The sequence below is a fragment of the Falco cherrug genome, chromosome 1, assembly GCF_023634085.1.
Source record: "Falco cherrug isolate bFalChe1 chromosome 1, bFalChe1.pri, whole genome shotgun sequence".
Lineage (NCBI taxonomy): Eukaryota > Metazoa > Chordata > Aves > Falconiformes > Falconidae > Falco > Falco cherrug.
In genome coordinates, this window is record NC_073697.1 from 47832882 (window position 1) to 47858057 (window position 25176).

Consider the following 25176-nt stretch of genomic DNA (forward strand, 5'->3'; position numbering starts at 1 on the left):
GGCAGGGAATGTTGACAGATCCCCATCTCGACCTCCGATTGGCTGGCCACTATAGTAACAATTTAGAAGCCGAAGCTTAGCAACAGCACGTGGTGGCCCGGCCCCCGCGCTCGCTGAGTGGCCGGCTCCTTGCATCTTAAGCAGGTAGAGGCCATCGATTGGTGCGCGGAATGCCATGCAAATGAGGACCGGGAAGGAGCCAATGGGGTCGGACGCGCGTGCCGTGAGGCGGGAGGCGAGGAGGCAGGGAGGGGGAGCCAATGGGCGGGCGCAGGCACGGCGTTGCCGTGAGGAAGAGGCAGGCGAGGGGCGGGGCCTCGGGCTGCCCCGCCCCCGCGGCCCCGCCCCTGCGCTCACACGCCGCCGTGCGCCGAACGCGGGCAGGGCTGGGGGGCACGGCGGCCGGTGCTGGGGGTGTCGCTGACGTTAGCGGCGAACCTGCCGCCAGCGGCGCCGCTCGCGGGACAGGGAGAAACGCCCGAAAAAAAAAAAAAAAAGGGGGGGGGGGGAAGAGGCGGGGGGCCTTTGTGTCAAATGTAGGTTGAGCGAAGTGCCTTATGACCGGGGGCTTGGAAGTCCCTCAGGCGGCAGGGCCGGAGCCGGGCCCGGGCAGCGCCGAGCTCTGAAGGGACCCGGTGCCGCCGTAGCCGCGCCCCCTCGGCGCGGCAGGAGCCGCCCGCCCAGGGCCCCGCCGAGCCGCTGCCCGGCCTGGCGTGCCCCCGGCCGCAGGGCGCTGCCGCTGCCCTTCGGTACCGGCCCGGGTCAGACCCGCAGCCTCTCCGCGCCGGGCAGGGCCGCTGGCAGTGCCTCCCTCCCTCCCAGGGTCCCTCCCGCGGCCGGGGCTGAAGGCGGGCGGAGCCCCGCTCCTACCGGCCCGGCTGCGCATGTGCGCGGGGGCGGTGGGGCCGGCCGGGGGGGCGCGGGCCTGCTTCACCGAACAGCGGCGGGCCGAGGGGGTGCCGGCCGGGCTCCGCCGCCGTCGCCGCCGCCCCCTCGCTGGTGAGGAAGCGGCCTTGAGCCGTGCCAGCCGCTGGCCCGCGCCGCAGCGCCCACTGTCCCCTCAGCGTCGGGCGGGTCTCGCACAGTTAGTGCTTGGGCTGTAAACAGGGACGCGCTGCTCGCTCCGGGCCGCGGGGAGCCCTGGTAGCCCTAGGTCCCGCTGCAAGGCAGGCGAGTAAGCGGGGCAGCGGGTGCTGAGGAGATGCCTCCGTGGCGCTGGCCAGGGGGGCTGGCAGGTGTTGGGGGCAAAACATGCCACCTGCGCCCCAGGTGTCACCAAATGAAGGGCCCTTGGGCGTCGCCATGCACCGCCCATGCGTGAGGAGTTTCCTGCAGCGAGCTCACGTTCCGAGCGGATTTCAGTTGCGTTTCTCCTTGCCATCAGGGCTGTAAGGCAGAGGAATGCTGGCATATGGCTGCAACTGAAGGGAAAGACGACTGCTATCATAGTGGAAAGTATGGCAAGACATGAATCAGAATGAAAAAGGCAATAGAAATGGGATGCCAGTGATGCTGTAAAAATGTGGCTGGCACATACATCCGTGACCCCTTCGAGTGTGCAGGCAGGAGAGGAAGACGGCAGTACTGTAAAAACATGCAGAGATTTAAAAGAATTGCTAAACTCTAAACAATAGTCAAACCTGCTGAAAAAAGAAACGGTGGAAAGCTGTCAGAAGTGCAGTCAGAGTTACTGCCAGCTTCCCAACCCTTGCCAGCATATTCAGCTGCCTTTCGTCATCTGGATACACAGAAGCCATCTACCAGAATAGCCTCCTCCTGGCATACAGGCTGAACAGGAAGAAGCTCAGCACCTTTCCTGTCCACACCATCCTATTTGTGCTGCTAACTTCTCATCCTTATCTCAGATAGCTGCTGCACAGCTGTTGCCTAAAACTGGTTGGTTTTAACATGAGCAAGTACTTTTATAATAGGCACATTTTAAGCTGTGCTGTGATCACACATTGGTAGGTACATCTTCAGGCCAAAAATGCTGAAGCCTGTAATCAGTCCTGCAGAATAGCACTTAAGCACACGAGTGGTTCCATTGATTTTAATTGAACTATTTGTGTAAGAGCTGTTCAGTGTTTAGGAGGGCTGCAGAATATTGTCCTGTGTGTTTGTTCCTTGGCAAAAGATGTCGGCTACAGTTTCCTTTAAAGAGAATAATGGCAGTTCAGATTGAAATAAGGATTATGCTTTACTCTTCTTAGAGGATTGCGGTAAAACTACGTATACGTCACACCTGATAATTTATTAGCCTGTATTCTGTTGCCTCAGATACGCAAGTGTAATCTGGCTCTTGAACATTGCTGAAACACAGATCACATTTTACTGCCATTTGGTCCAGGCATCAGGGATAAGACAAAATACAAGGCTATGAAGGAAGGAGCATTGTGATTGTAACTTAAGAGAATTTTATATTGGTTTGGAAAAAGTCTGACTCCATGAATTGCAAGGCAGAAGAGAATTTGGTGCATAGATTGCAACAGTGAAAAGATTACTGTAACATTTTCCACTTGCTGCTTGAACTGTTGAAATTCTGCTGCATGTGGGTGAGACAACAGAGCTTTCACTGTAAACCCATTGAAATCTATGACAGTTTTGCTGTTGACTTAACTGGAAGTAGGTTTAGACACTTTGACATCACTTTCTGTTATGAAATAGCATCCAACCATATATGCATAGGTCTGTGTTGTCCACACAGGAAAGAAGGTTCCCTTTGCCTGACCACATGCATAGGGCACATAGTAAAAAAAATGCAGAGATGTGCAGATAAGTCACCGTTGCTCTCTACTGTAGCCACAGCAATCTAGCAGTACCTCAGCTTTTCAGAGCACCTACATTTCTTTGTATATATGTTTAAATGTATCTTAAATCATTTTGTATATGCGCTGTGGAATCAGTCATGTGTCCAGAAAGGAAGATGGAGTGCTAGGTGTATAAATGAACCTGGGTGAAAATGGGATATGCTTGTATGAAAGGCCAGGCTTCAGGTATGGATTTACTGAGGCTCTGAAGGCCTGAAGGTTTTTCCACTCCTCCCCACCACAGCATGAACACACACTGTTTGCCTCTAGAAACACATGATTCCAAACAAGCAGAGCGCTGTGCAGGGGTAGTGCTTTGTCAGGGTGCGTAGCCCGTGCTGCGCACCCCACCAAGTGCTGCCTTCACCAGACACTCCTAGGCTCTGGGTCCAATCTGACTGCTGGGCTGAAGCTGCCCTCACCCGCCCCTGCACTCCTTGGGACCCAAACCCAGCACCTCTAACCACTCCTGGGGTAAAAGCCATCAGACTCAATGTGATTCCTCTTTCTGCTTTTAAATGTGGACAGAAGTATTTTGAAGACAGTTGTTTTAAGGTGATCAAGCACATTTTCACATTGATATTGTCACTTTCCAGGGCCCTGTGCTTCCACGCTTCCTTGCATGGAAGGGATGCTTTGGGAAGACAAGGGCCGCTGAAGCCAGCTGGACTGTGTGCGTGAGTAGGTTTCATGCAGCGCTGTTAAGGTCTGCAAAACAGGGACCAGTGCAATCAAAAAAGCCATCTGATTCTGTTCATGGTGGCTTTCAGCCTCAGAAGTCATAAACTAATAATTTTCTTGAACTATAAGCATGTGTGTAAACACATGCACCTCCCCACACACCACACACCCCCAACCCCACAGAGCCCCTGCAGATGAAATCTGGAGTAAATCCACATGCATTTAGGTAGGTATATGGGTTGGCTTACACCAAACAAGTGCTGACACACATTTACCTGCAGTGGCATCAAAGGAGCTTTCTGTACAGTGTGCAATGATGTGTTAGAGAGTGCCAAGTAGTTTTACCAAGATTATTTCTCCTAGAGTGAATTCAACTGAATCCTTCTCAGGAGGCACAATAAAAACTTTAAAAGACCTAGAATGAATCATTCTGGATCTGTGTTTATTGATGGTAGTGAACCAGGAGGACTAGCTTTGGTGGTGTCAGCGTGTGTGCAGAGGTATAAAATGGGTGTGAAAGAAGATCAACCGAATTACTTTGAGAACTGAAGGGCAGGCTTTAAGATATACATGTGCTCAAAGGCTTTGCAGATTTGTGTCTCTAAATAGCTATTTTCTATTTCTATGAGCAAGCAGCAGGAGCAGCTGAGTGCTAAAGAAACAGCTGGCCTTCAATGATAAGGGGTAGCTGTCACTTTATCGCAAAATTTGAAAAACTTTATATTTAGAAGCAGAAGGGAGAACCATCAGCAGCCACACCCCAAAACCTGAAATGTTTGCAGTTTCTTCACTGCCTGCACTTTGTGATTGGTAGTGTTTACGTTTTTAAATGTTAAAACGCCTTTCTTTTCAAAAATCTGTCCTGTGGCATGACATGGCATGTGAGATCAGTGAGACCAGAACTGCTGACTGCCCTGAGCTGTGGTGAGGGCAGAGCTCTAAAGTTGAGGATCCATAATTCAAGGAACTTCATTCACTATTCCCCACATACAGCCTTAAAGAAATAATTAGGCCTTCCATGCTTTTCATGCTTTTCAGATTTGGCTCATTGCAGCTACTACATGTTTCTTTCTTCCATCTTTTAAAATTCCTTACTGTGTCTTATCACTATGTCCAGAAATAACCTTCTTCACTGTTCCTTGGAGTCCACCCCCCTGTTTCCTTGGTTGTTGCAAGGCTTGGGGTAATTAGCAAAGAGTTAGTTGTCTTCCCACATAGGAGGGGATCTGCACTCAGAGCTGGCACTGACGAGTTTCAGCTCTGTCTCAACATCTCAAATCCCATTTAATTTCTCATCTCACCTGTGATTCAGATAATTAACTCTGTTTCCTAGATGTAGAAACCAAAACACCTGAAAGTTGAACAGAAAGAAGTTTCAGAAGTAACAATTTTGTCAGTGCCCAAGCCCAGTTTCAGACACTCTGATTCTATCTGCCCTGCCAAATAAAGTAGGACCAAAACCCATTCTCCATCCCTGATCTCAGATGGCAGATATCACTGCAGCTGCTTGGCCCTGTGTCTCCTTTGGCCTGCTACTGGTGTACATGTGGCTTTTTGTCATCGCTTTATTTTATGTGTAGCTTGCTCTTAGCTGGGGTGGGCTTTTTAAGTTCCAAGGGCCTGAAGACGTGTGGCAGCCTGTCAGAGAGCTGCTTTCAGAGCCTGAAGCTGAGATTATGTGACAGGAAGGTATATGGAGTATTGGGGTTAAGTAGTTGCTGCTACAATGTTGAGGGACTCTAGTGTGGAGGAGTCAGGTCTATGTAGCCTCATCCAGTGTGCCTTCTGGATTGGTCCTCAACCTGTCATGCCCCTCAGTGTAGGCTCAGAGGGCAGTTTGTCCAAGGACCATGACAACAAAGAAACGGTATAGATACTGTGGGGTCCTATGGACCTGAGTGACACCCACACATTTGGGCTGGTGGGCTTTCGATGTGATACTAGCACACCAGTTGTTTACTGCACTGTTTCAATCACTGGCTTTCCCCAAACAATTGAATTTCTCCTGGTTTTGTTTGGGATTTAGTGAGGGTTTATGGAATGCTATGGAACAGACTTGCTTGAAAGTCAAATCTGAAAAAAAAATAGTACTCCAAACCGAATGCCAGTCCCTTGTAACGTTCATTTCTTGTTAATTGCTGTATTATGAAAGACGACATTTGTATCTTAACGTCCTTGAGAGTTTGGCTGCAGAGATCTTGAATGTCCCTCTCCGCCAGCGCTGCCCGATCAGCAAGACGTGCAGTACCCTGCCGCCAGGCCCTGCAGCCATTTCTGTGATCAGGCATGAAATTATTCTTAACTGGTTCAAGTGAGGCATGGATTGAAAAGCTTGGGAGACGCTGATTTTCTCCATCATCCTGCTCTGCCTCAACTCTATTTCACCTATCGTATGCCTGGCAATTTTGGATAGCATCGTCCAAAAAATCTTTTCTGATGCTGCCATGCTCAAAGCACTTTACAAAAGGCAATGGTATCACTGCTTTCATTTTTAGAAGACAAAAAAGAAACGAGACTTAGGGGAAACAACTGACCAGTGTCACTTAGCAAAGGCAGGAGAAGAGCTGGGAGAATAAGTAGGTGTCCCAGTCCCCAGTCTGGCATGTTTGTCATTATGATACACTGCAGAGGAAGGATTTATTATAAGATTTTTCATCTGAATCTCAGACATGTCATGGCCTCATTACATTCCCTCGGTGTAGTAAAGGGACCTTGTGTACATTTGTATTGCATTAAGCTTCCACAAAATACATAGAGTAGTGCAGTGCAAAGAGGCTTTGAAGAAACCATGACTCAGACCCACTTTGTGTTAGCGTGCTTTCGTGGGGCATAGGCATCTGCCTGAGGTCACTGCTTGAATGAGCTGATAAATTAAACATTTCTCCTTTGTCCAATAAAATTTGCAGTCAGGTCTTCCTGTTGGGTAACTTTGCTATAAGCACATCATATAGCATTAAAAGCATATTCTATCTTGCTGTGATCATCTTCTAAGCTGCTTTGATGCTTAGCACCACCATTGCAGTCCAGGACAGAGAGAGAAACAAAGCAGGGCTGTGCACACGTGCTAGCAAACGGAATTGAAACCAGTCTGCCTTTGGCAAATAGAATGTCCACTTTAAGAGGACAGGGAGGCAGCTGGGGGCTTTATGAATAAAATCAGTCAGTGGTAACACAGTCTCAATGGCATCTGTCCTCTGAACATAAAAAATTAACGTTTTCTTACCCAGCTTACCTTCTTCTGTATCTGTGAATCGTGTCTGCTGAGTTTATAGGAAGAAGCTCCAAGGAATTTGTATTGCTCCTTGGTCTGAAAATCCATCTAGATGTGGAAGAATGAGTTCATGCGTCCAATGGTAGAGGCCAATGGAGTAGTTAGCAGCCATTAATTTATACAATATTTATTACAGATGAGGAACCAAGAAAGAGAAAGTTATATTTACAAATTTAAGCATGGAAGATTGCTCACCTGGGTGCTTAGACATCCAAATCAACTGACTTGCAAGCTGATTTTGTAAATCAGATTTTGAGATGAGATGGAAATTAGAGGTGGACTCCTGATGTCTTTTCATACAGCCATTCTCTAGAAGCCAAGCTATGTGCGTACATATAAGGGAGAATAGACTTTGGTTTATCAAAATGGGTATCTATAACACATTTATAGGCCTACAGTAAGTATGTAAGAAAATTGTTGAGTTCTGTTTTCAGTAGGGAAAAATTAATGCCTAATGTGTCTGAGGCAAATCTACTACCAGCCGTAGGATTCTACTTGTGTTAGCTGTGATGGATCCAAGTGAATCTGTGACGGGAAGATCATATGTGCATCCCATATTGTACAGCAATGATAATACTCTGTATTTCTGTAGCATGACCAACTCACGCATTTTAGACTGCTTAGTCCAGATTTGCCAGTTCAGGCCACTAATAGATATTAGTAATCAGGTAAATAAAATGCTGTTCAGTTGAATGAGGAAGGAATCAGTATTGATCCTGAACCTCATACTGCTAGTATAGTTGGGCCAGTATTATCATGGCAGAGATAAGAGAGCTCGTACATCAATACACATGTTTGAGAGAAGATCAAAACAGCCCAGGAGGTAAATAACCTGGACAGTTGCCTGCAGGACCTAAAATTAGAGATCAGCGCAACGGCTTGGCAGGTGAATAGCCAGCAGATGCTGTCTTATCTCTCTATTTGCTTCAGAAGATTGGGTCTGACCCAAAACATGTTGAAATCAATTTGTATCTTCTTTATTTTGATGGGTTATGCACCAGGCTCTAATCAGTTGTGGGCCTAATTAAATGATTTTCCTTATTGCAAGCTAATTACTCCTATGGAGAAATGAAACTGAATGTTAAATGAGCACTCTAGAGGAACTGTATATGTAACGTATGGTTTAGAATAAAAAATTATGGGCTTGATTTCACACTGTCTTACACAGTCTGTTATTCCACATAAAGCAAGTACAATTTCCACTCCCTTTTACTGGTATAAGTATGGAAACCGAGTGAAGAATCAGGCAGAATGACTGTAACAAGCTCTCTTCCTTATGCAAAAAAAAGCTAGTGCAAGCAGGAAATTGTTGGCTTTCAGCATCCAAGAGAGGAAGAAGCAACGCATTTTAATTGCAGCAGGGAGGACAGATATCAGCAAAATGTTAGAATCGTAGAACCATAGAATCATTTCGGTTGGAAAAGACCTTTGAGATCATCAAGTCCAACTGTTAATGCAGGACTGCCGAGCCCACCGCTATACCATGTCCCTAAGCACCACATCTATGTGTTTTTTAAACACCTCCAGGGATGGTGACTCCACCACCTCCCTGGGCAGCCTGTTCCAATGCTTGATCACCCTTTCAGCAAAGAAATGTGTCCCAATATCCAATCTAAACCTCCCCTGGCGCAATTTGAGGCCATTTCCTCTTGTCCTATTGCTTGTTATCTCAAAGAAGAGACCGACCCCCACCTGCCTACAGCCTTCTGCCAGGTAGCTGTAGAGAGCAATAAGGTCCTCCTTAAGTCTCCTCCTCTCCGGACTAACACCCTCCCCCGCCCAGTTCCCCCAGCCACCCCCCATCAGCCTGGTTCCCCAGCCCCTGCCCCAGCCCTGCTGTCCATCTCTGGACACGCTCTGGCACCTCAATGTCCCTCTTGCAGTGAGGGGCCCAAAACTGAACCCAGGATTCCAGGTGTGGCCTCACCAGTGCCAGGTGCAGGGGGACAATCACCTCGTCTGATATTCTGACAGTGAGGACTGGGCTGTGTTACCTGGGGAGCCTTTGGCACCTCCAGCACGAGAAACCTGCAAGAGGGTTGGCTTCAGCCTTGGGCAGGGGATGGAGTACCCAGAGACCTCCTGGACCTCCCTTGCCAGTGCCTATTGGAGTTTTGCACCAACGTGGGGGAAAATGCAAGGTACAGGACAAAGACAAATTCAGTGCCGTCACCTTGTGGTGACAGGCCATTTGCTGCTCTTGAACAAATGGCAAAGGAGGTAAAGTAAAAATGTGAAATCTACAGTAATTAATTAGATAATGGGAAATCAATCATGCTAATGAGTATGTAAGTGTTGGCAGACTCTAGCTATCGCTGTGTGGATGATATTGATTTAGCGAATACTTTTTTCATGGATCATGTGTGGGAGGCTGCGTAGGTCTAGCCGACAATGATCGTGTGTGGTGCTTCCCATTAATACTTCCCAGCTAAATCTTCAAGCTGAGTGTTGATTTTGGTGCTTTGCTTGAGGCATTGAATTCCAGCAAAGGGTAGATCTTTGTTCAAGGACCCCAAAACACTTCTGTGATGGTCTGGAGGGGAAAAGGAATGGTGTCAAAAGGCACAACTTGCTGAAAGCAGCCTTGCATACAAAAAAAAAAAAAAAAAATCACTCAGGTTGCTCTGTCTGAAGACCAGAATCTAAGATGCTGTAGCACATAGTGGTTAGGACCCAGCCTTGTGGGACGTACGCAGCACCGTGTTTGCTAAATGCGTTGTCTGCCAAGTGTGGTGTCTGCAAAATGCAGAAATTACAAAGGGCAATCTTCATCCTCAGGCAGATGTTTACCATGCAAGTGTCATGTGGGGTGCCACGTCCTTCATGTTGATGCACCAATTTTAGCACTGGGAGAAAATTTCAGTAACAAGGTACAAGTGAGGTGGAAGAAGCTGGGGGGGGGGACGGAGAATTTGACTTGGTTTATTTGTTTTCCTTCCAGCTTTCCACAGGTCTGGTTTTTTGCCTTGTACTTGGCTCTGTGTCTCTGATCCTGTCTGTCCTGTTTTTGTTCGCCTTCCTTTGTTGCTGATGGTTTCATGCTGTTTCTATTCCTCTCCTTTCGTGTGACACAGATTCTCTGCCTGAGCCACGTCCAAGGTGTGGGACTCCCTGCAGTTACGGCACAGAGACTCAGTGCTGAGGACACAAACTTCCTGCTTTGCTGACAATGTCTGCATTGTGTAAGTGAGTGTATGTTTTACCAGCCCACAGAAAAGAAGTTTCAGGGCATTACTTAATGAATTCCCCTTTTTCTAACTTGTCAGGACACTGGCAGCTCTTCATCTCTTCTTCATTGTTGCTGGGCTCTTGGTATCTATAGGAGACCCCACTAGTCTAGATGATCTACACACAGGGAGAGAGCTTTTTTTTTTTTTTTAATGCGAAGACCTTACAGTCAACATGAAAAAAGCAGACAAAGGTATGGAAAATTGTTATGACTAAATCTTCCCTATCCAGAGGGAAGTAGAGACATAGAGAAATCCCAGATCTCACTACCAGCAGTAATGAGATACCTATAGTAACTCGAGTCTATTTCAGGGCTTTCACCACAAAATGGTTCTCCTTCTCCCCACAGGGAGCAATGTAACACAAGCATGATTTTCACTTTTGCTTCCCATTCAGATGTGTTAAGGATGGTGGAAGGTAGACCCATATCAGGTGACTGCCATGACAGCACTAGGACAGGGCATTTCACCACTCACTCGTGCACGTGGGAATGTCTAAGTCATACCAAGTCACCCTGTCACCTTTCCGTTTTTGAATTAAATGATGAGGGTTGTTTAAAAGCGTTACGTATATTGGCAGTTATCCCGGAGGGTGACATTAGTGGAAGTATAATCCTGTACATAAAAAAGACAGCTGTAATGTTCAGAGGTGCACTGATGAGACTTAAAGCGTTAACTTCTAATGAACATCCATCTGTAGTTTGAAGGCACCTCTGATCTACAGCTGGAAGGGATTGTAATTAACATCCGGACTCCCATGAACTCAGAAAGTCCCTGAAGACAGGTAAACTCTGAATGCTGAGCAACACTATTGCTTACTTCCGAAATGCTATCAGAAACGACTCTATAAATAGGAAAGAATGAAGGCTGACACAACCCATACCAAAGGTGGCTTTTGTCGAGACTCGGGTAGCTGGGACCGGTGCCCAAAGAAGGCTGGGGCAGGACCTTGCGCAAAGCAGCAGATCTTGCACCCAAGGGGAAAGTGTTGGCACTGGGGTGCTTTGGCCCTACCGTGTGGGTCAGCGGTGGGGGAATCGGTTGTGTCTGGTGGGGGAGAAAATTCCTGGGAGATGGCAGGTTCTTGGTCCACCCCAACTCATTCCACTGTGACTGGCTGAAGACAAAACTGTAAGTCTATCTTGACATCAGGTAGAACCCCCCTATTTTATGACTCATTCTTCTGTTCACAGGCTTGCCTTCGCTTCCCAAATTAAGATAGATGCTTTACACTTGACAGGCAGTATGATGGCTTAATGAAGAGGTCAAAGGTAATACCTCTGCATGACCTCTGCTTTCATTGTCTGTACCTTTGACATCTAGTCAAACACATTAAATTATGCAAAATGCACATATCTGGGCTCTTTGTAGAGTATGTTTATTTTTTAAAAGCTTTGCTTACCTGTGGAGTCTACTATTTATTGTATGATGCTTTTTGCCACTTAGGCACTATGCTTAATCAGATTTATAAATTAATTCTCTCCTGGGGTTTCTCTTTGTGTTTTCAGAAAGCATAAAAAGTGTTCATGACACACTTCAATACACACACTGCTTACATTAGTCATCCTCTCAGCATAATAGTTTTATGGAGAACACTTTAGGTTAAAAAAACCACAAAACACATTTCCTTTAATCTAATTTCTTTCCCCCACTTTTGATCCCTAGAGTTATGTTACATGTTAGTAAACAGCTACGTGACACGCAAAGGCTGTAATTGTGATTTTTGTTTTTATTTTCTGGAGGAAAAGAGCTACTGTTTACATCTTGAAATATCTATTATTACTTTTGTGATATATTCAACTGAAAACATTTTCATACAGGAACTTTGCCGCCTTCTGACAGCTGGAACGAGGGTTGCAAAAATGAGCGCTGCTGAATTACAGCATGCCTTCCACCTGCTTGCCATTTCCCCAGCTCAGCAGTTCCAGCCCAGGTAGGACCGAAGCTGAATGGGAACGACCAGCCTTGATGGGGAGCACCAAACTCACCACTGTCACTCACACCTACCATGCGTCTTCCTTGTCACAGATGTTCAAAACACCTCCTAGTCAACAAAACACTTCTGTGGCAAACATTGCAATGCAGGAAGGGATTTGAAAATGTTGCTGACATTGGTGAGGAAGAGAAAGTGGTCAGCAAGCACTGCAGTGCCCTTTAGAGAGAGGAGGGCTTTCCAGCAAGAGCCAGGGGATTTCTAGACATGTTTTTGCCCAGACCACTTCTTCTCTTTCAGCCTTCCTTTTTCCATGGATCTGTGCCTGCCTCAGAGCTGTGGGATAACCAGACCTCCAAAGACTTCACCCAGTCTGCACCAGTGCAGGCACTTGCAACTGCAATAAATGTGTGTAACTGACCCTCAGCAAGAAGCTGGAGGGCAGCTATGCCCGTGCTGTTGCTGCCCTGCTTCTGAGTGCAGCAGTCACTGCCCATCCCACTGCTTTCGCCATGGCTGGCAGGGCGCGTTTGTGTTCCTGGGACACCTGGAGGGGCTGAGCTCATCCCACCAGAGCACCTGCTCTTTCCTCTTCCTCCTGGTTTCACATGTTTGCTTGCAAATATTCTCCTCCTTGCCAGTTGGTTCACAGCACGTGAGATAATCCCTTCCACATTTTGGGGAATGGAAAAGGCATCCAAAGAAACACACCTGCAGGGTGGGGTGGGCTGGTGGCGAGTGGAGCCTGTCACAGGGTCCCTCTCCCCACCGCTGCTAGCAGGCAATGCTGCAGCTCATGGTAACAGTGCTTATGGAGCCTCTTTTTTCCCCAATTCCCATAACACAAAAGCCTGTACATGTCTTTAGTTTCTCTTTTGCTCTTTAATTGCTCAAACGTCTGTATTTTTACCTTTCCCATGTGTGTGACATGGAGGAAGGAGGATTCCCCAATTCTGGCGAGTTCTGGGAAAAAGTGCCACAATTTTCGGCCAGATGCCAAGAAACCCTTGTCATTCACAGGCACAGCCCGCATTCGTTTCCTTAGCAGCTCCTTTGTTTGCGAGCACATCGTCAAGGTCACAGGGAAAGGAGAGGTTCATCAGGCACTGTTGGCCAGGCTTGCAAGCAGCTTTGAATTTGGGGACAAAATCATAAACCATGGAAGACTGATTCTGGCAGCGGAGCATGGGCAGGACTTTCTCTCTGCTGCCTGTGCTGCTGCCATTACATCAGACTGCTCGTGTCCTGTAGGTTAGTACGGTTTCCATTTCATATGTGGGGGAAAAAAGTGCTAAAATAGCAGTTTGAAAGGCAGGACCATGGTGAGGACCTGAATACCTTCCTCCTGAGAAGTACCCTTGGCCTGGCAGAGCCGTTCTGCCTGTGGGGTGGCTGCACCAGTTTGTCCTGAATGAGGACCTGCTGCCTGCCCAGTCCCAGCTCGGCCCCAGCCTCCCTCTCCATCCCACGCAGGGAGCAGAACGTGCGGGTGGTGTCTCTGTGGCTTTCCAGTCCCTGCTTGATCCAAGAGGATGTTTGTTTCCTGCAAAGGAAAACACAGTTGGATGTCATGCTAGAGGGAAAAAAACCAGATATACACGGGGCCAAGCTGGGATCTTTTACGAGTGTATGCAGGGGTTTCATCAGGGCTTAACCTGGCTCATCAAACCAAATGCTAATTTTGTCCATCACTAGTGAACAAGCTCAGGGATCAAACACAGGGGCAAGAAGCTGCTCAGTTTGCTCACGACGTGGTGTGTCACGACGTGGTGTGTCACGATGTGGTGTGTCACGTGAGGCAGTCCCAGCTGGATTGAGTGTCAGTTACCCTGTGATGAAAATGGAGTGCTGACACTGACCATGTAGAGCTCAGGGAATGGAAAAATGTGATATTAATTCTAGGGATACTACACAGTCCTAGTGATCTGCCACTGAGTGGTGCCACATGGCTTCACTGCGTGATGCTCGTCCGGCACATTTGTCGCTCCAATGAAACTTTGCTCCTCCAAAATACCACATACACTGAAGTGGTACAGCTCGTCCTATATGGCTGTGAGAACTGGAAATTCATGGTAGCATGAGGTTGATCACAGAGATGTGGTTTTTAGGTGGGGAGGGACTTACCATCCCCTCCTGATGGTGGCCTTGGGAGTGACATAGAGAATTGTGCACCAGAGCATCTCGACTCCACTGGGCTCATGAATCCTCCTGTTGTCACTTGCTGTACCTGTATCTATTGCAGAGTGGCTAATAGTGCCCATTTCGGCCTGAGATCGTTCCATTGCCTTTTGCTTTCCCCTTACAATATTACAAATAGCAAACATTTTTGGCCGTGTACTTTTTTTTTTAATTGAAATATTTCTCATTAAAAAAGCTTTCTAAGTCTGGTTACTGTTTTCCCTTACTGGGAATATTCATTCAGCAATTACCTTTGCCAAAGATGATGTAGTGCAAGCAGGTGTTACAGCCTTACTTTCAGCGGTATGGAAAATACATTTCATTTCTGACAGCGATCCTGCTGCTTCAGTGGAAGGCTACCCCATGCAGAGATAGGCTGGTTAGATCAAACTGTACTAATTGCAGAGTGATTTGGAAATCTGTTCCACTTGCAAACAGAATGAATCCAACACTTTGTAACATTGAATCAACAAAGGTCACATTTCATAAATATTACAGAGCAATTTTCATAGATAATGCAGCAGGCTAGTTAATGATTAGAGCAGTAATCTCCTGACGTAAAGCCACGATGAATAAAGGACGTATTTTTACTGCTTCTGTTATTATTTCCTCAGGGATCTTAACCAAAGGCAGAAGAAATTATTAGGGTCTTTGAAATCTACCCCATCAAACTATAGCTGTTCTTCCCAATGGCTTTTGGGTTAGAAACTAGAAAATTTAAGAGATTTTAGAATATCTGTCAGATTCTTGATGGGAAAGTAAGTGTGTTGGTTTCAATCCAGTTCTACTGGATTCTGTGATTAAAAGAACAGCCTCGATAACTGGTGGGAATTGGCAGAGCTCAGGCTAAGCAGGGATGCAATTCCCCCTCTTGTTCCAGCTGCTGGACCTGCTGGATCAGGGCAGAAAATTTTGGTAAAGATCTAGTTCTGCTCCTAGGACTGACCCCCGAGACAGGCACCTCGCCTGAGACGGGGTCTGGCACCATTTCTGAGATGGAAAGGTATCCGAGCTACCTGAGCAGTGATTTTGTAGTCTGTGGGATTAGCCCTGCAGGGAGGCAGTATTGTACATACTATATCTAAGAGAAGGTGTTGGAATGAATCCTGACATTACTCAGAGGCGTAAAACCAGAAATCTTGGGCCCATGTACAGACAGAGGACTTAAAACCAGAGGATGCAATTTCCCAGGATTTAATTAGGCATGTTTTATATCCAATAACTGCGCACACATAGACAATCCATATTTCTCAGTAGGGTTTTATCTGCTGTGAGCCATTTGTGTCTGGATTTGATGGGCTAGACAATCCTGATATAAAACTGTGGGACAACTGTGATCCAACAGTGCTTATGGGTGGAGGGCTTGGGAATCAGCAAAATTCCAGCAGGCATTTTATATACCCTTTCTCCAGAAGAAACCCCCAGGGGATGGAAAGTGACCAGTGTCACTCTGTAATGCATTATTGAGAGAAACAAAATGTAAAGCCCATTATGGAACATGCAACAATTTCCAGGCACTTGAATCAAGGGGTGGAATCAGTTACATCTCCATTTGGGAAAACTGATGAGATGAAACGTGAATTGTCCACACATGACACCTTTTGGACATTTCAGGGTTTAATTTTCAATTTTTAGATGCTCATGCTTTGAGACTGTTCAGAACCTAGATCTCAAAATGTAATTCCTTGAAAATCTAATGCAATTCAGGTGAAAAAAAAAAAACGAAACCAGCAAAATCCAAACATTCATGCAAGCAGCAGCCCAACTAAACATAGCACAACCCGAATTGCGAAAACCAGCCCAAAGCGGCATCAACACCAGAATCAGCAGAAACTTGGAAGGCTTTTCCCACAGCCTGACACGGGGGACCCCGACAGGCAGAGGTTCGCAGGGTCACTGCTCCCTGCTGGGCTCACCCTGCCTGCAGCCAGTGCTTTCTCCAGCCCTGCCTCCATCCCAGCTGGAATGGGCTGGAGAAAAATAACTGGAAGTTTCTTGTCAGAGCAGATGCGTGGCACAGCCAGTTGACAAACGAGTGAAAGAAAACAAAATATCACACTGTCGTTTAAAAATAGCTTCCGTAAAAATACCACGGGCAGTGCTTTTACCAGGCAGAGATTGGCGACTGATTCAGGAGGGTTATCAGCATACCTGGCGCTGGATAAAACCCGATCTCTTTGCGAGGCATTCTTCCTTGGTCAGACAGATTGTGGGACTGCGGTGAATGCCTGAGAAACTCTAGAAGTTTTCTGATAATGCAGCAGTCTGAAGCAAGGGGTTTCTGCTCCTCACCTGCAATGCAACTTTAGAAAAGCTCCATGTGGTCTGACACTGCAAAGTGGCATTCTTGGAGTTTGGTGAGAGCGGGCAGTTAGCAGGCAGCAGAGCAGGGTGTAGATGTTATTCCTCTCCCGTACCCATTCCCTGTTCATGTCAAATGCAAGCTGGCTTGGTCCTCGGACAAAGTGGGGTAAGCAACCCTGTGCAAGGGTGATCCTATCCTGTAAATTAGAAGTAAAAGCACTTGTAAAGGCTAGGCACCATTAAAGAGGTTTGGAGACTTCCGTAAGTGATGTCTGTGCCTTGTAGTCACTCCCTGAAGTGATATATTTTGATCACAGACTTTACCATGCAATTTTGGGAAGTTGATCCATTGAGTGTTCTTGCGGGGTCATCAGTGTCATTTTTAAAGCACAGCATACGTGTGCAACGGTTTTCCAATAGCAAAGTTCAAATTGCATGACCCAAGATTTAGAATCATTGTGACTTTTAACATTCCTTCTGGTCTTCAGCCTCTTAATTCTGCTTATACAATGAATTCAGGTGTTAAAATGAATGTATTCATTTTATTTTGCTCTGTTTATTATAAAGTGCTTAAAGCATCATTTAGTTTGCAGCTGTTATTTGGATCTATTTGCATTATTCCAATTATTTCACCCAATAGGGGAATTAATATTCACTAGCTGAACAAAATTGAGCAATGAACCAAAAAACACCAATTTGATTAAGGGACTCTTGAACATATTTCAAGACAAAAGGAGAAATGGATGGAAAGAGAGAAAGAGCACATCCCAAGCTCTTCTGTGATGGCATCATTTGTTGGTTCACTGCAGTCCCCTAAGACCTACTTTGACCCCTCAGTCACCTAAAACTTCATAGCTGGAGACACTGCTGAAATCCAGAGGCTTGAAGCTCTGTCAGTACTGAAAAAAAGTATGTTAGAAGTAAAGCGACTGGACAAGTAGCTTTGCTAGAGCAAGTGCCATTCTCATGACCCTAAGATTAAAGATCTTTCCTGTTTTTATGTAGTATATCCTGCCTGTTTTTTACACGTGACTGCATTAGCAAAGCACATAGTGATGAAAATACGTGCAAAAACATAAAAAGAGACAAATCAGGCAACACAGTGACCTATCCCAAAGCAGGGAAACCCCAAGTTGGGGCTGCCCTCGCAGCCGACACCTACCCACAACCGTGTGTGTCCTCTGATGGTCGGTTCACATCATGTACAGTGCACTCTGAAGGACAGAGTCCCTGCCTCCCCACTCAGGATTCAGGACACAGGATCTGCTGGCTTGCCAAAGCTTCACAAAGTGGCCGCTTGGCTGGGAACACCCTGAGAGCACGGCAGCGCCCTGCTCCTGGGGTACAGCTGCTTACAGTCGTGTTGTGCAGCAAGTAGGGGGAGGCAGGAGCCCCGTTTTGGGTCTCCTTTGTAGGAGCACACATCTGCACGAGGCCATCTTGCACCTTTCCCTTTCACTCCCTGTGCCCCATCCCCAGCATCCCACCCATGCAGCATTCCCACTGCTCCTGCTCTTCCAGGCTTTCTTCAAAACGCTTCCTTGGGCGATTCTCTAACCTCCAGGGAGAGCTGCATGTCAGAGATTTCCCTTCCTGCACAATGTCCATTCCCTGGTGGGATCCACATGGGTCACTTCTGGGGACAGTGACAGATCCATCACACCACTGGGTTTCCTGCTGTCCCATCTCGAGGCCAATTTAATCATAAGGGGCTATTTGGGATTGTTTTTTTACTGAAGGAATGAGTTACTGTTCTTCAAGCTGAGGGGACAGCAAGTGACACTCAAGACCTTTCACTCCCAGATCTGTTGTTGCTGCTCCTGGTACGGCCTGGAAGGGAAACCAGCTGCCCCCAGCTCACCCAGTAACCATGAACAGCAAAGGTGGGAAACTAAAACTTCCGCAGCACAGCCTGTTGCCACATCTACTCAGCCTGGACCAGTGACTGACCATTTGCCGCCAGCATCCCCCACAGGAAGGATAATAATGCATGTTGTCAAAAGGCCTTTTAGCAATATCAGGATACGCTGTCCCAAGGGGAGGAGGCTACGTACCAAGCCTTAAGCTGTTCCAGGCTTCAGAGAACAGCAGTCAGCAAAATAAATGTGGCTGCACTGGGACGCGTTGTTTTCAAAGCCCTGTGTGACAGCACCAAGTGGCATCAATCAGAATAACCTGTCACAGACCGTGTGCCTCCATGGCCATTTCTCCATCCCAGCTCAGACTCTCTGAGGCAGTGGTTGCACTAGAAAGAAGGCAAAGAAGTAGTAATGCAGGAGATGGGGAGATGGCAAAAAAGCACTGATGCTGGAAAACACCATTGAAATGCATCCCACTAGAAAGCTGTGCCGAGGCTGTGTTACGGCAGGAACACGAGGGGCTGTCCTGCTTCCTGAGACCCCAGAACAGGCTCCGAGAGCTGCTTTCTTTAGCATCAATTTCAGAGCCAACATTTTGGCTTTTCTGTATGAAGAAGTGGAGAACTTTGCCCTGATGTGCACCTCCTGCAGTCCCAGGGTGTCCAAACTTCCTCTAAAATAGTCTGCAGGATTTAGAGCAGCTTTTAGTTAAAGCTCAGCCCGTCCCCAGGGAACCCGTGGAGCGAGGCCAGTGGCACATCCTCCTGGAAGCAGGACACTCCCTGCTGCTAAATACTTCACATTCCTGCCAGACACCAATCAAGACTCAAAGACGAACTGGAAACCTGACCAGGAGGTTACTCAGTTACATTTGCCTTGGGGAACGTTTCTGACTAGCAGCAAGTAAAGTCAAAACCTCAGTCCAGACCTCACCTCCAGATCCAAGCTGTATCCTGACCAGCCTCAACAGCCTAAATGTGGGGTGTCACAACCTGGGATCTCTGCCCGCTTTGGACACTTACCCTTTTGCTTGATATCCCAGGTGTTGAGCTATTGCCACCTGTGGTATTTGAAGACACTTTCACTAATTTATCATCTCCAGGCTTCTGTCGTGGTGCTGTCATTCTCTCAGAAGGTTTCTGCCTGTCTTTGTTTAAGGAACTCATTGCAAGACACGTCTCATCAGGGTTGTCTTAAAAGATAGGCAGGTGTTGATGTCTTTTCACCTTCCAGTTTGGGTGAAGTCAACATGCTCATTCTCCTTCAGTGTGTGAGCGGGTGAGGAGAGAAAAACAGCTTGGCTTGGGCTTACCACCACTGAATGGCTTCTAGGCACTGTGCTATGATAACTAAACAACCCTGCCCACATCCTATGGGGCTAATAAGTATTTTCCATATATGAAATCAAGATACTAAGAGTAGATTTTGTAGAGTGAAGTGCCAACATGTCCTACTGAGAACAAAAGAGTTTGCTGAAAAATCAAGCCAAAAGTAATGTGCCCATGAAAATGAGGTTCAGTACGGGCTGGGATTGGGGTGCCAGAGCTTGTAGCTGCTACCCCAGTCCCGCTGCTCTAGCACTTGGGGGTCAGCGGCTGAGATTAACTTTATTTTTGGAAGGAAGAACTCCTGTTCTTAGCTGTACTCGAGCATCAGGAAAACTGCTTCATAAATTTATTTTGTTTTCCCCGTCTCGCTCCTCATTGACTTGTTCCCACACTTTTTGGCAGCCTCTAGCACCAGGCCAATGTGCTGCTTCTGTGCAGAGATAACCTTGTGTGAGAGAAGCTTAGGCAGAAGGAATAACAAAAATCCAAGATCCATATTTTAAGAATTATTGAAATAGTTTCTGGTATACTTATTTCTTAGGACAAGAAATTTTTGTATATATCAAAACCAAAAGAAAACCCTGAGGTGTTGAATTTCCCCTTTCTATCATCATAGTTATTAAAAAGGAGGTACCACTTGCCATCTGCTTGTGATGACACTACACCCAGGTGGTCTTTCCACCTGTCCCTGAGTTTGTCCTGGGGTGCTGCTGTGCTTTGCTCATTACTGCTAATGTTGCCCTTCTGCCAGGTTAGGGGAAGATGCAGCAACCCAAAGTTTTTCAAATCCAGGTTTCAGGAAGAAATGAGAGACATGTATCTGTCCAGTCTGTTGGGGGAAAGAATGAAGAATAAATTGTTCTAGTGACATGCAGTTGCTGGCTATTAATTCCTTTGAGGATTTTGTATTGCTTCCGAAGCAAATATAAGATTAACTGTTGGAGTAACGGAGTAGTATAGGATACAGATCTAGGGGTTCTTGTAACGGAGATGTTATTCACTTAACCAATGCAAAGCAAAACTACTTACAGCTGTAATTTTGTGTTTGCGTGCTCACCATGATGTCTAGCTGCCCAGTAGCCCCCCAGTACAACCTGAGAAGGCAGGGATGCTGCTTTTGTGGGCCAATCCCCCAGCCCCCCCCCCCCCCTGCCCCATACCCCCCCCCCTACTTGAGCAGGTGCCTTGTGAGAGTATCAGCCCTTTTGGTGCAATCACTTGTCAACATGCAGAGGTGAGCAGAGCAAAAAGCAGCCCGGCTGTGAGAAGGCAAGTGGAAAATAGGTCTCAAGTCACCTGAAACCTTCCTGGTGATTCACCCAGCTGCAGGGGCTGCCCAGCCCAGCTGCACCAGTCAGCGGTGGTGCTTGGAAGAAATGCTGCTGCCGTAAGAATGCCACTATTTTGTAAAAGCATTTTCGGGACCTTCCAGTGCCAGATATCCAGACGTGCTAATGCAAAATGCATTAACCCAAGCAGCAGGAGCTCCGGGGCTGCTGGCGCCACTGAGTTCCACTCATTTCATCTTTATTATAAATACTGCATTGTTGTCTCATTCTTTTCTCTCATCCTCTCTTTAGAAAAGAATTATAAGGCTCTAGTCGACTGGTCCCTTTGACTTAATACAGTTGTTAAACCACAGGCAGTAAATACCTCTTTCAATTGTTTAAGGCGGATGTATTTATTTCATTGGAACAACTGAATTAAATCTCTATGAGCTAAAGAATCCCCCCTTGCACGGCAGCTCTGCTTGTCTACCTCTGAGCTGAATGCAAAAGCAACTCCTCAACCTGCCGTATGAAATCAGCCCACCTTCAGGCTTGGTCCCCACCTCAGCTTAGCTTTTGTGGTTCAAGAAATATTCCAGCCCCAAAAATATAAACAGTGTTCTTTCACCAGGCGTATCTCAGCTGACAAATGCTAATTGTTATGCAAACTATCCCGAAGATGAGCTCTTCTCCCAGGACTGAAGGGCAGCCCCCTCCCAAATGGAAGGGCAGCTGTTCAAACAGTGCGGGATGCTCTGCCCGGCTGCCGGAGCAGGGGGAATGCCGAGCAGTGGGCGCTGAGCTGGAGCTGTGCCATACCACCACGGTTAACACCCCCACTTTTGTGGAAAAAAACCTCTGCGACACAGCTGGAGAACTTTCACCGACCTCATGCCATCAGGAAAACAATTCTGTTTCAGCAGAAACCAGATATAAAAATTGTTTCTTCGGGCTCATGCAGTCGGACGCTTCCCCCCTGCAACTGGGGGAAATTAATTCCGGTCGTTGGGGAAGGATTGGGGTGGGAGAGCGATGCTCTGCCAGCCCAGAGGATTTGGCAGGCACCAGGGATGGTGAAAATGCCGTGCGAGCCTTGTTCTTACCTGGAGGCGGGTCAGTGCTCAGGGCGGGTGATGCTGCTGGGCCGTGGCTCCCACTGGAGTCCCATGGGGAGCTGGCACCCAGCTCCCCTTGCTTGGGAAAGGCACGTTTGTGCTCGATTGATGCTGCTTATAGCTCAACTGTAGGCAGCAGCTCAAGGGAAATTTGAACATGCTATCAGCGCATTTTTCCTTCCAGTCCTGTTTAGTTGCTGCTCTTTCCCTGCTCAGCAGCTCTCGGTGCAGGGCTGGGCTCCCAGCGCAGGGTCCTTGGCATCGCTCTGAAGCATGGGAGTCACCCCAGAGGGGCAGAGCAACTCACCATGGTGGCTTTTAAAAACCATCCTGATGGGGCCAGTGGGAATCTGCGTAAGTCTTGTTCTTTGCCTGCACTTGCTCAGCCCTCAGAGAGCACAGCCTTGGCGAGAAGGAGGTGGCTTAGTGGTGCAGGACAGCTCCAGGAGAGCAGCTCCCACTTTCTGATCTTATACTGAGTCTGTCAGACCACGCTGGCTGCAGACAAAATTTACATTTCAAGCCCTGTATGAGACATGCATAGAGACCACTGGTGGGTGTTGCTGAATTCTATCTGTATCAGCCACATCATTGATCTTCCGGGGTGAAAACCACCTTTCTTGCCATCAGAAAACATGGAAAAATGTGTCTTTCCTGGAGGTGACCTAGGATGATTTAAAGGGGTGGCTGTGCTTCTTGATGAACACACAGAGAGCTACTTCTGTATGTGGTCGTGCTGAATTTCTGAGCACTGGGTTTAACCAGGGCTTCATGCCATCCTTTTAATCCTTGAAACTGGTTTTGGAGGTCTTTATGTTTGGGTTTGGGTTGCTTTTTTCATTTTTAAGACAGCCTTGTGTTACTGCAGCAGGGAACTTTGGGGTGTTTTGATTTTGTTTTGTTTTTTTAAATAAAGTGCTTTATCCCACCTATACCTGCGTAGTGTTCACCTGTATAAGAAGGACATCATCAGTCTTAGTGCATTTTGAGATGAAAATACATAGAAAGGGAGAATGGAGGAAGGACTACAATTTGAAGATTCAGGCAATGAGGAAAAGTTTTCAATGATTCTTATATTCTTGACATTTAATAGCAACATTTTCATTGATTTCAGTAGCAGCAGGCCTACAGTATACTTAAAAAGGAAAAAAAAAATGGCATTTGACCCAACAAATGTGTTCCAACCTCACATCTCCTTCCCTGCTTTTGCATCAGTTCCCAGTATCTGACTGAGCAAACCAGCCATGTGCTATCTCCCCGCTCCACTTTCCCCTTCAACAGCTCTGTCTGGCAACTTATTTTACACAATATGGTAAAACTGCCTCCCCAAAGGGCCACAGAGGCATGGATTCGGTTGCCAGGGAAGGCCACTGATTCCTCTCAGCAAGGGCACTTGGCTCAGCTCACGGTGTCCCTGGTTGTTTTCGTCTGAGACTGAGCTGATAAGGGGATTTCCTTTCAAGTGGAAAAGCATAAACTGTATTTATATGCAGATAATTTCTTATTTGTTGGGTTTAGCATAACAGGGTGAATTTCTGGCCTGTCTCTCCAGCACTTTCTGACCACATGAAACATATTCACAATTGTCTGGGTGGGAGATGTTTTGCCAGAAGCTGGAGAGATGCCACAGTACAGCTGGCTGTGGAAGTCAGAGGTAGAAAGACATGACCCGTCACCTTCACTCTGATTCTTCTATAAGGAGGTAACGTAGACCACAACACCTGCCTAGCATTTGCTAACATGTTTGTTACAGGTCCTTATGCCACTGCCCCATCATTTTATCTGGGTAAACTATATATATTTTAATCAAAAGTTTTGAAAAAGAAACCCTTGAAGCATAGCTAATGCCTTCTGAGCCACCTGCAGGACTTAGTCATTTTGCAGGCAAGTAGGACCAGGTTCAGCTGAGGAGCAGGAGAGACTGAATTACATATGTAGCAGAGGAAGGATTTGCTGGAAAAGCTGGTAGAAGATTATCAAACTATGCACACCCAGGAGGAGGGAAATATCAAACCAGCAGTAATTCATGTACATCTGGGAAACCTACCCCATTCCTCACTGCAGGGGTTTCAAGGTTCACAGCAAACTGATAATTATTAGTCTTTTCTGTACCACTTTACAGTTGCAAAGCACCTCAGGATCCCTCCCTGCAGGAATTCTTCATTTTTATTATTTTATCTGGGGGTTTTATATTGCAATCACTTTAGTGACTCCCATGGGAGTATGCTTTTGAGGTTTAAAGATTAAGCTTTTTAAAAATGCATATTCTTCTAATGTTATACATCTGGTTTTCTTTAAAAGTAATGTTACTCATTTTAGAAATCTTTATTTACAGGGTCCTTTATAACAGGTCCATCTAACGCTTAGGCTGTGGATGTTACGAGCAGCTCCACCTGAGCCACAGTGCTTTCAAACCTCTGGACTCTTCCAGTTTCACCCTCCTAGGAACTCTTGTGTGACGGATCAACGTACATGAAGGTTTTGCAGAGGAACTTCTTAAAGTCACCTTTGCTTTATGCTCATAAAGTCCAACAAATAATAAAAACATTTCTGAAAACCAATAAATACCTGAATGCCTTTCCCTTTCCGGGAGTACTTACTGCTTCTTGAGTCCTTGGGGGTTTGGACCGGTGTCTTTCAAGAAACGGCATGTAGCTGTGGCTCACCTGCCTCCACGCAGTCTTCTGGTTGTAGACAAAGTTTTTTCATTTTGGGGGTGCTGTTTGCCCCCCTCTGCAGTAGGATCTGATACCTTTATTTCTCTCAGCTTTGAGATTTTCGGTTCTTTTTTTCCAAGCAGAAGAGACACATGAAAAGCCAAGTGCTCAGAGGACAGTGCTGATGGTCCTGGATGCCTTGAGCTGGAGCTGAGATCATTCTTCTGGTGTGAAACATCCATTAATCAGCATTGAAAGTTAAAATTAATGTAAGCAGAGTTGAGATTTCAAATTGAATTTCTGCAGACATAGGCAGGTCCCCCAGGCCATGTGTGTGTGTACATGTAACAAACACATGCATATGTACTTGTCTATGTCTGCATGTATACATACACACAAGCGTGAATGAAAAAAAAAATATATATGCTGCATTCCAGGAAGAAAGGTAAGCATCAATCAATATAGAAAGCAATATCAGAAAAAATTCAGTTACCATCACAGAAGATACCATTTTCCTAGTCCTGCCCACTAGAACTGCGTCACCCTAA

At 46.6% G+C, this 25176-nt stretch overlaps 1 long non-coding RNA gene across 2 annotated transcripts; it reads left to right on the top strand.

Moving 5' to 3' along the window:
• The first annotated feature begins 508 nt into the window (after positions 1-508).
• LOC106631609 (uncharacterized) lies at positions 509-24934 on the top strand. 2 transcript variants are annotated; one of them, XR_008735152.1, is made up of 5 exons: positions 509-1964; positions 9834-9941; positions 11807-11919; positions 23524-23673; positions 24307-24934. It is a non-coding gene; the product is annotated as an uncharacterized LOC106631609 (long non-coding RNA). The 2 variants fall into 2 exon arrangements; XR_008735155.1 differs by lacking the exons at positions 23524-23673; positions 24307-24934 and adding an exon at positions 12220-12907.
• The last annotated feature ends 242 nt before the right edge of the window (positions 24935-25176 follow it).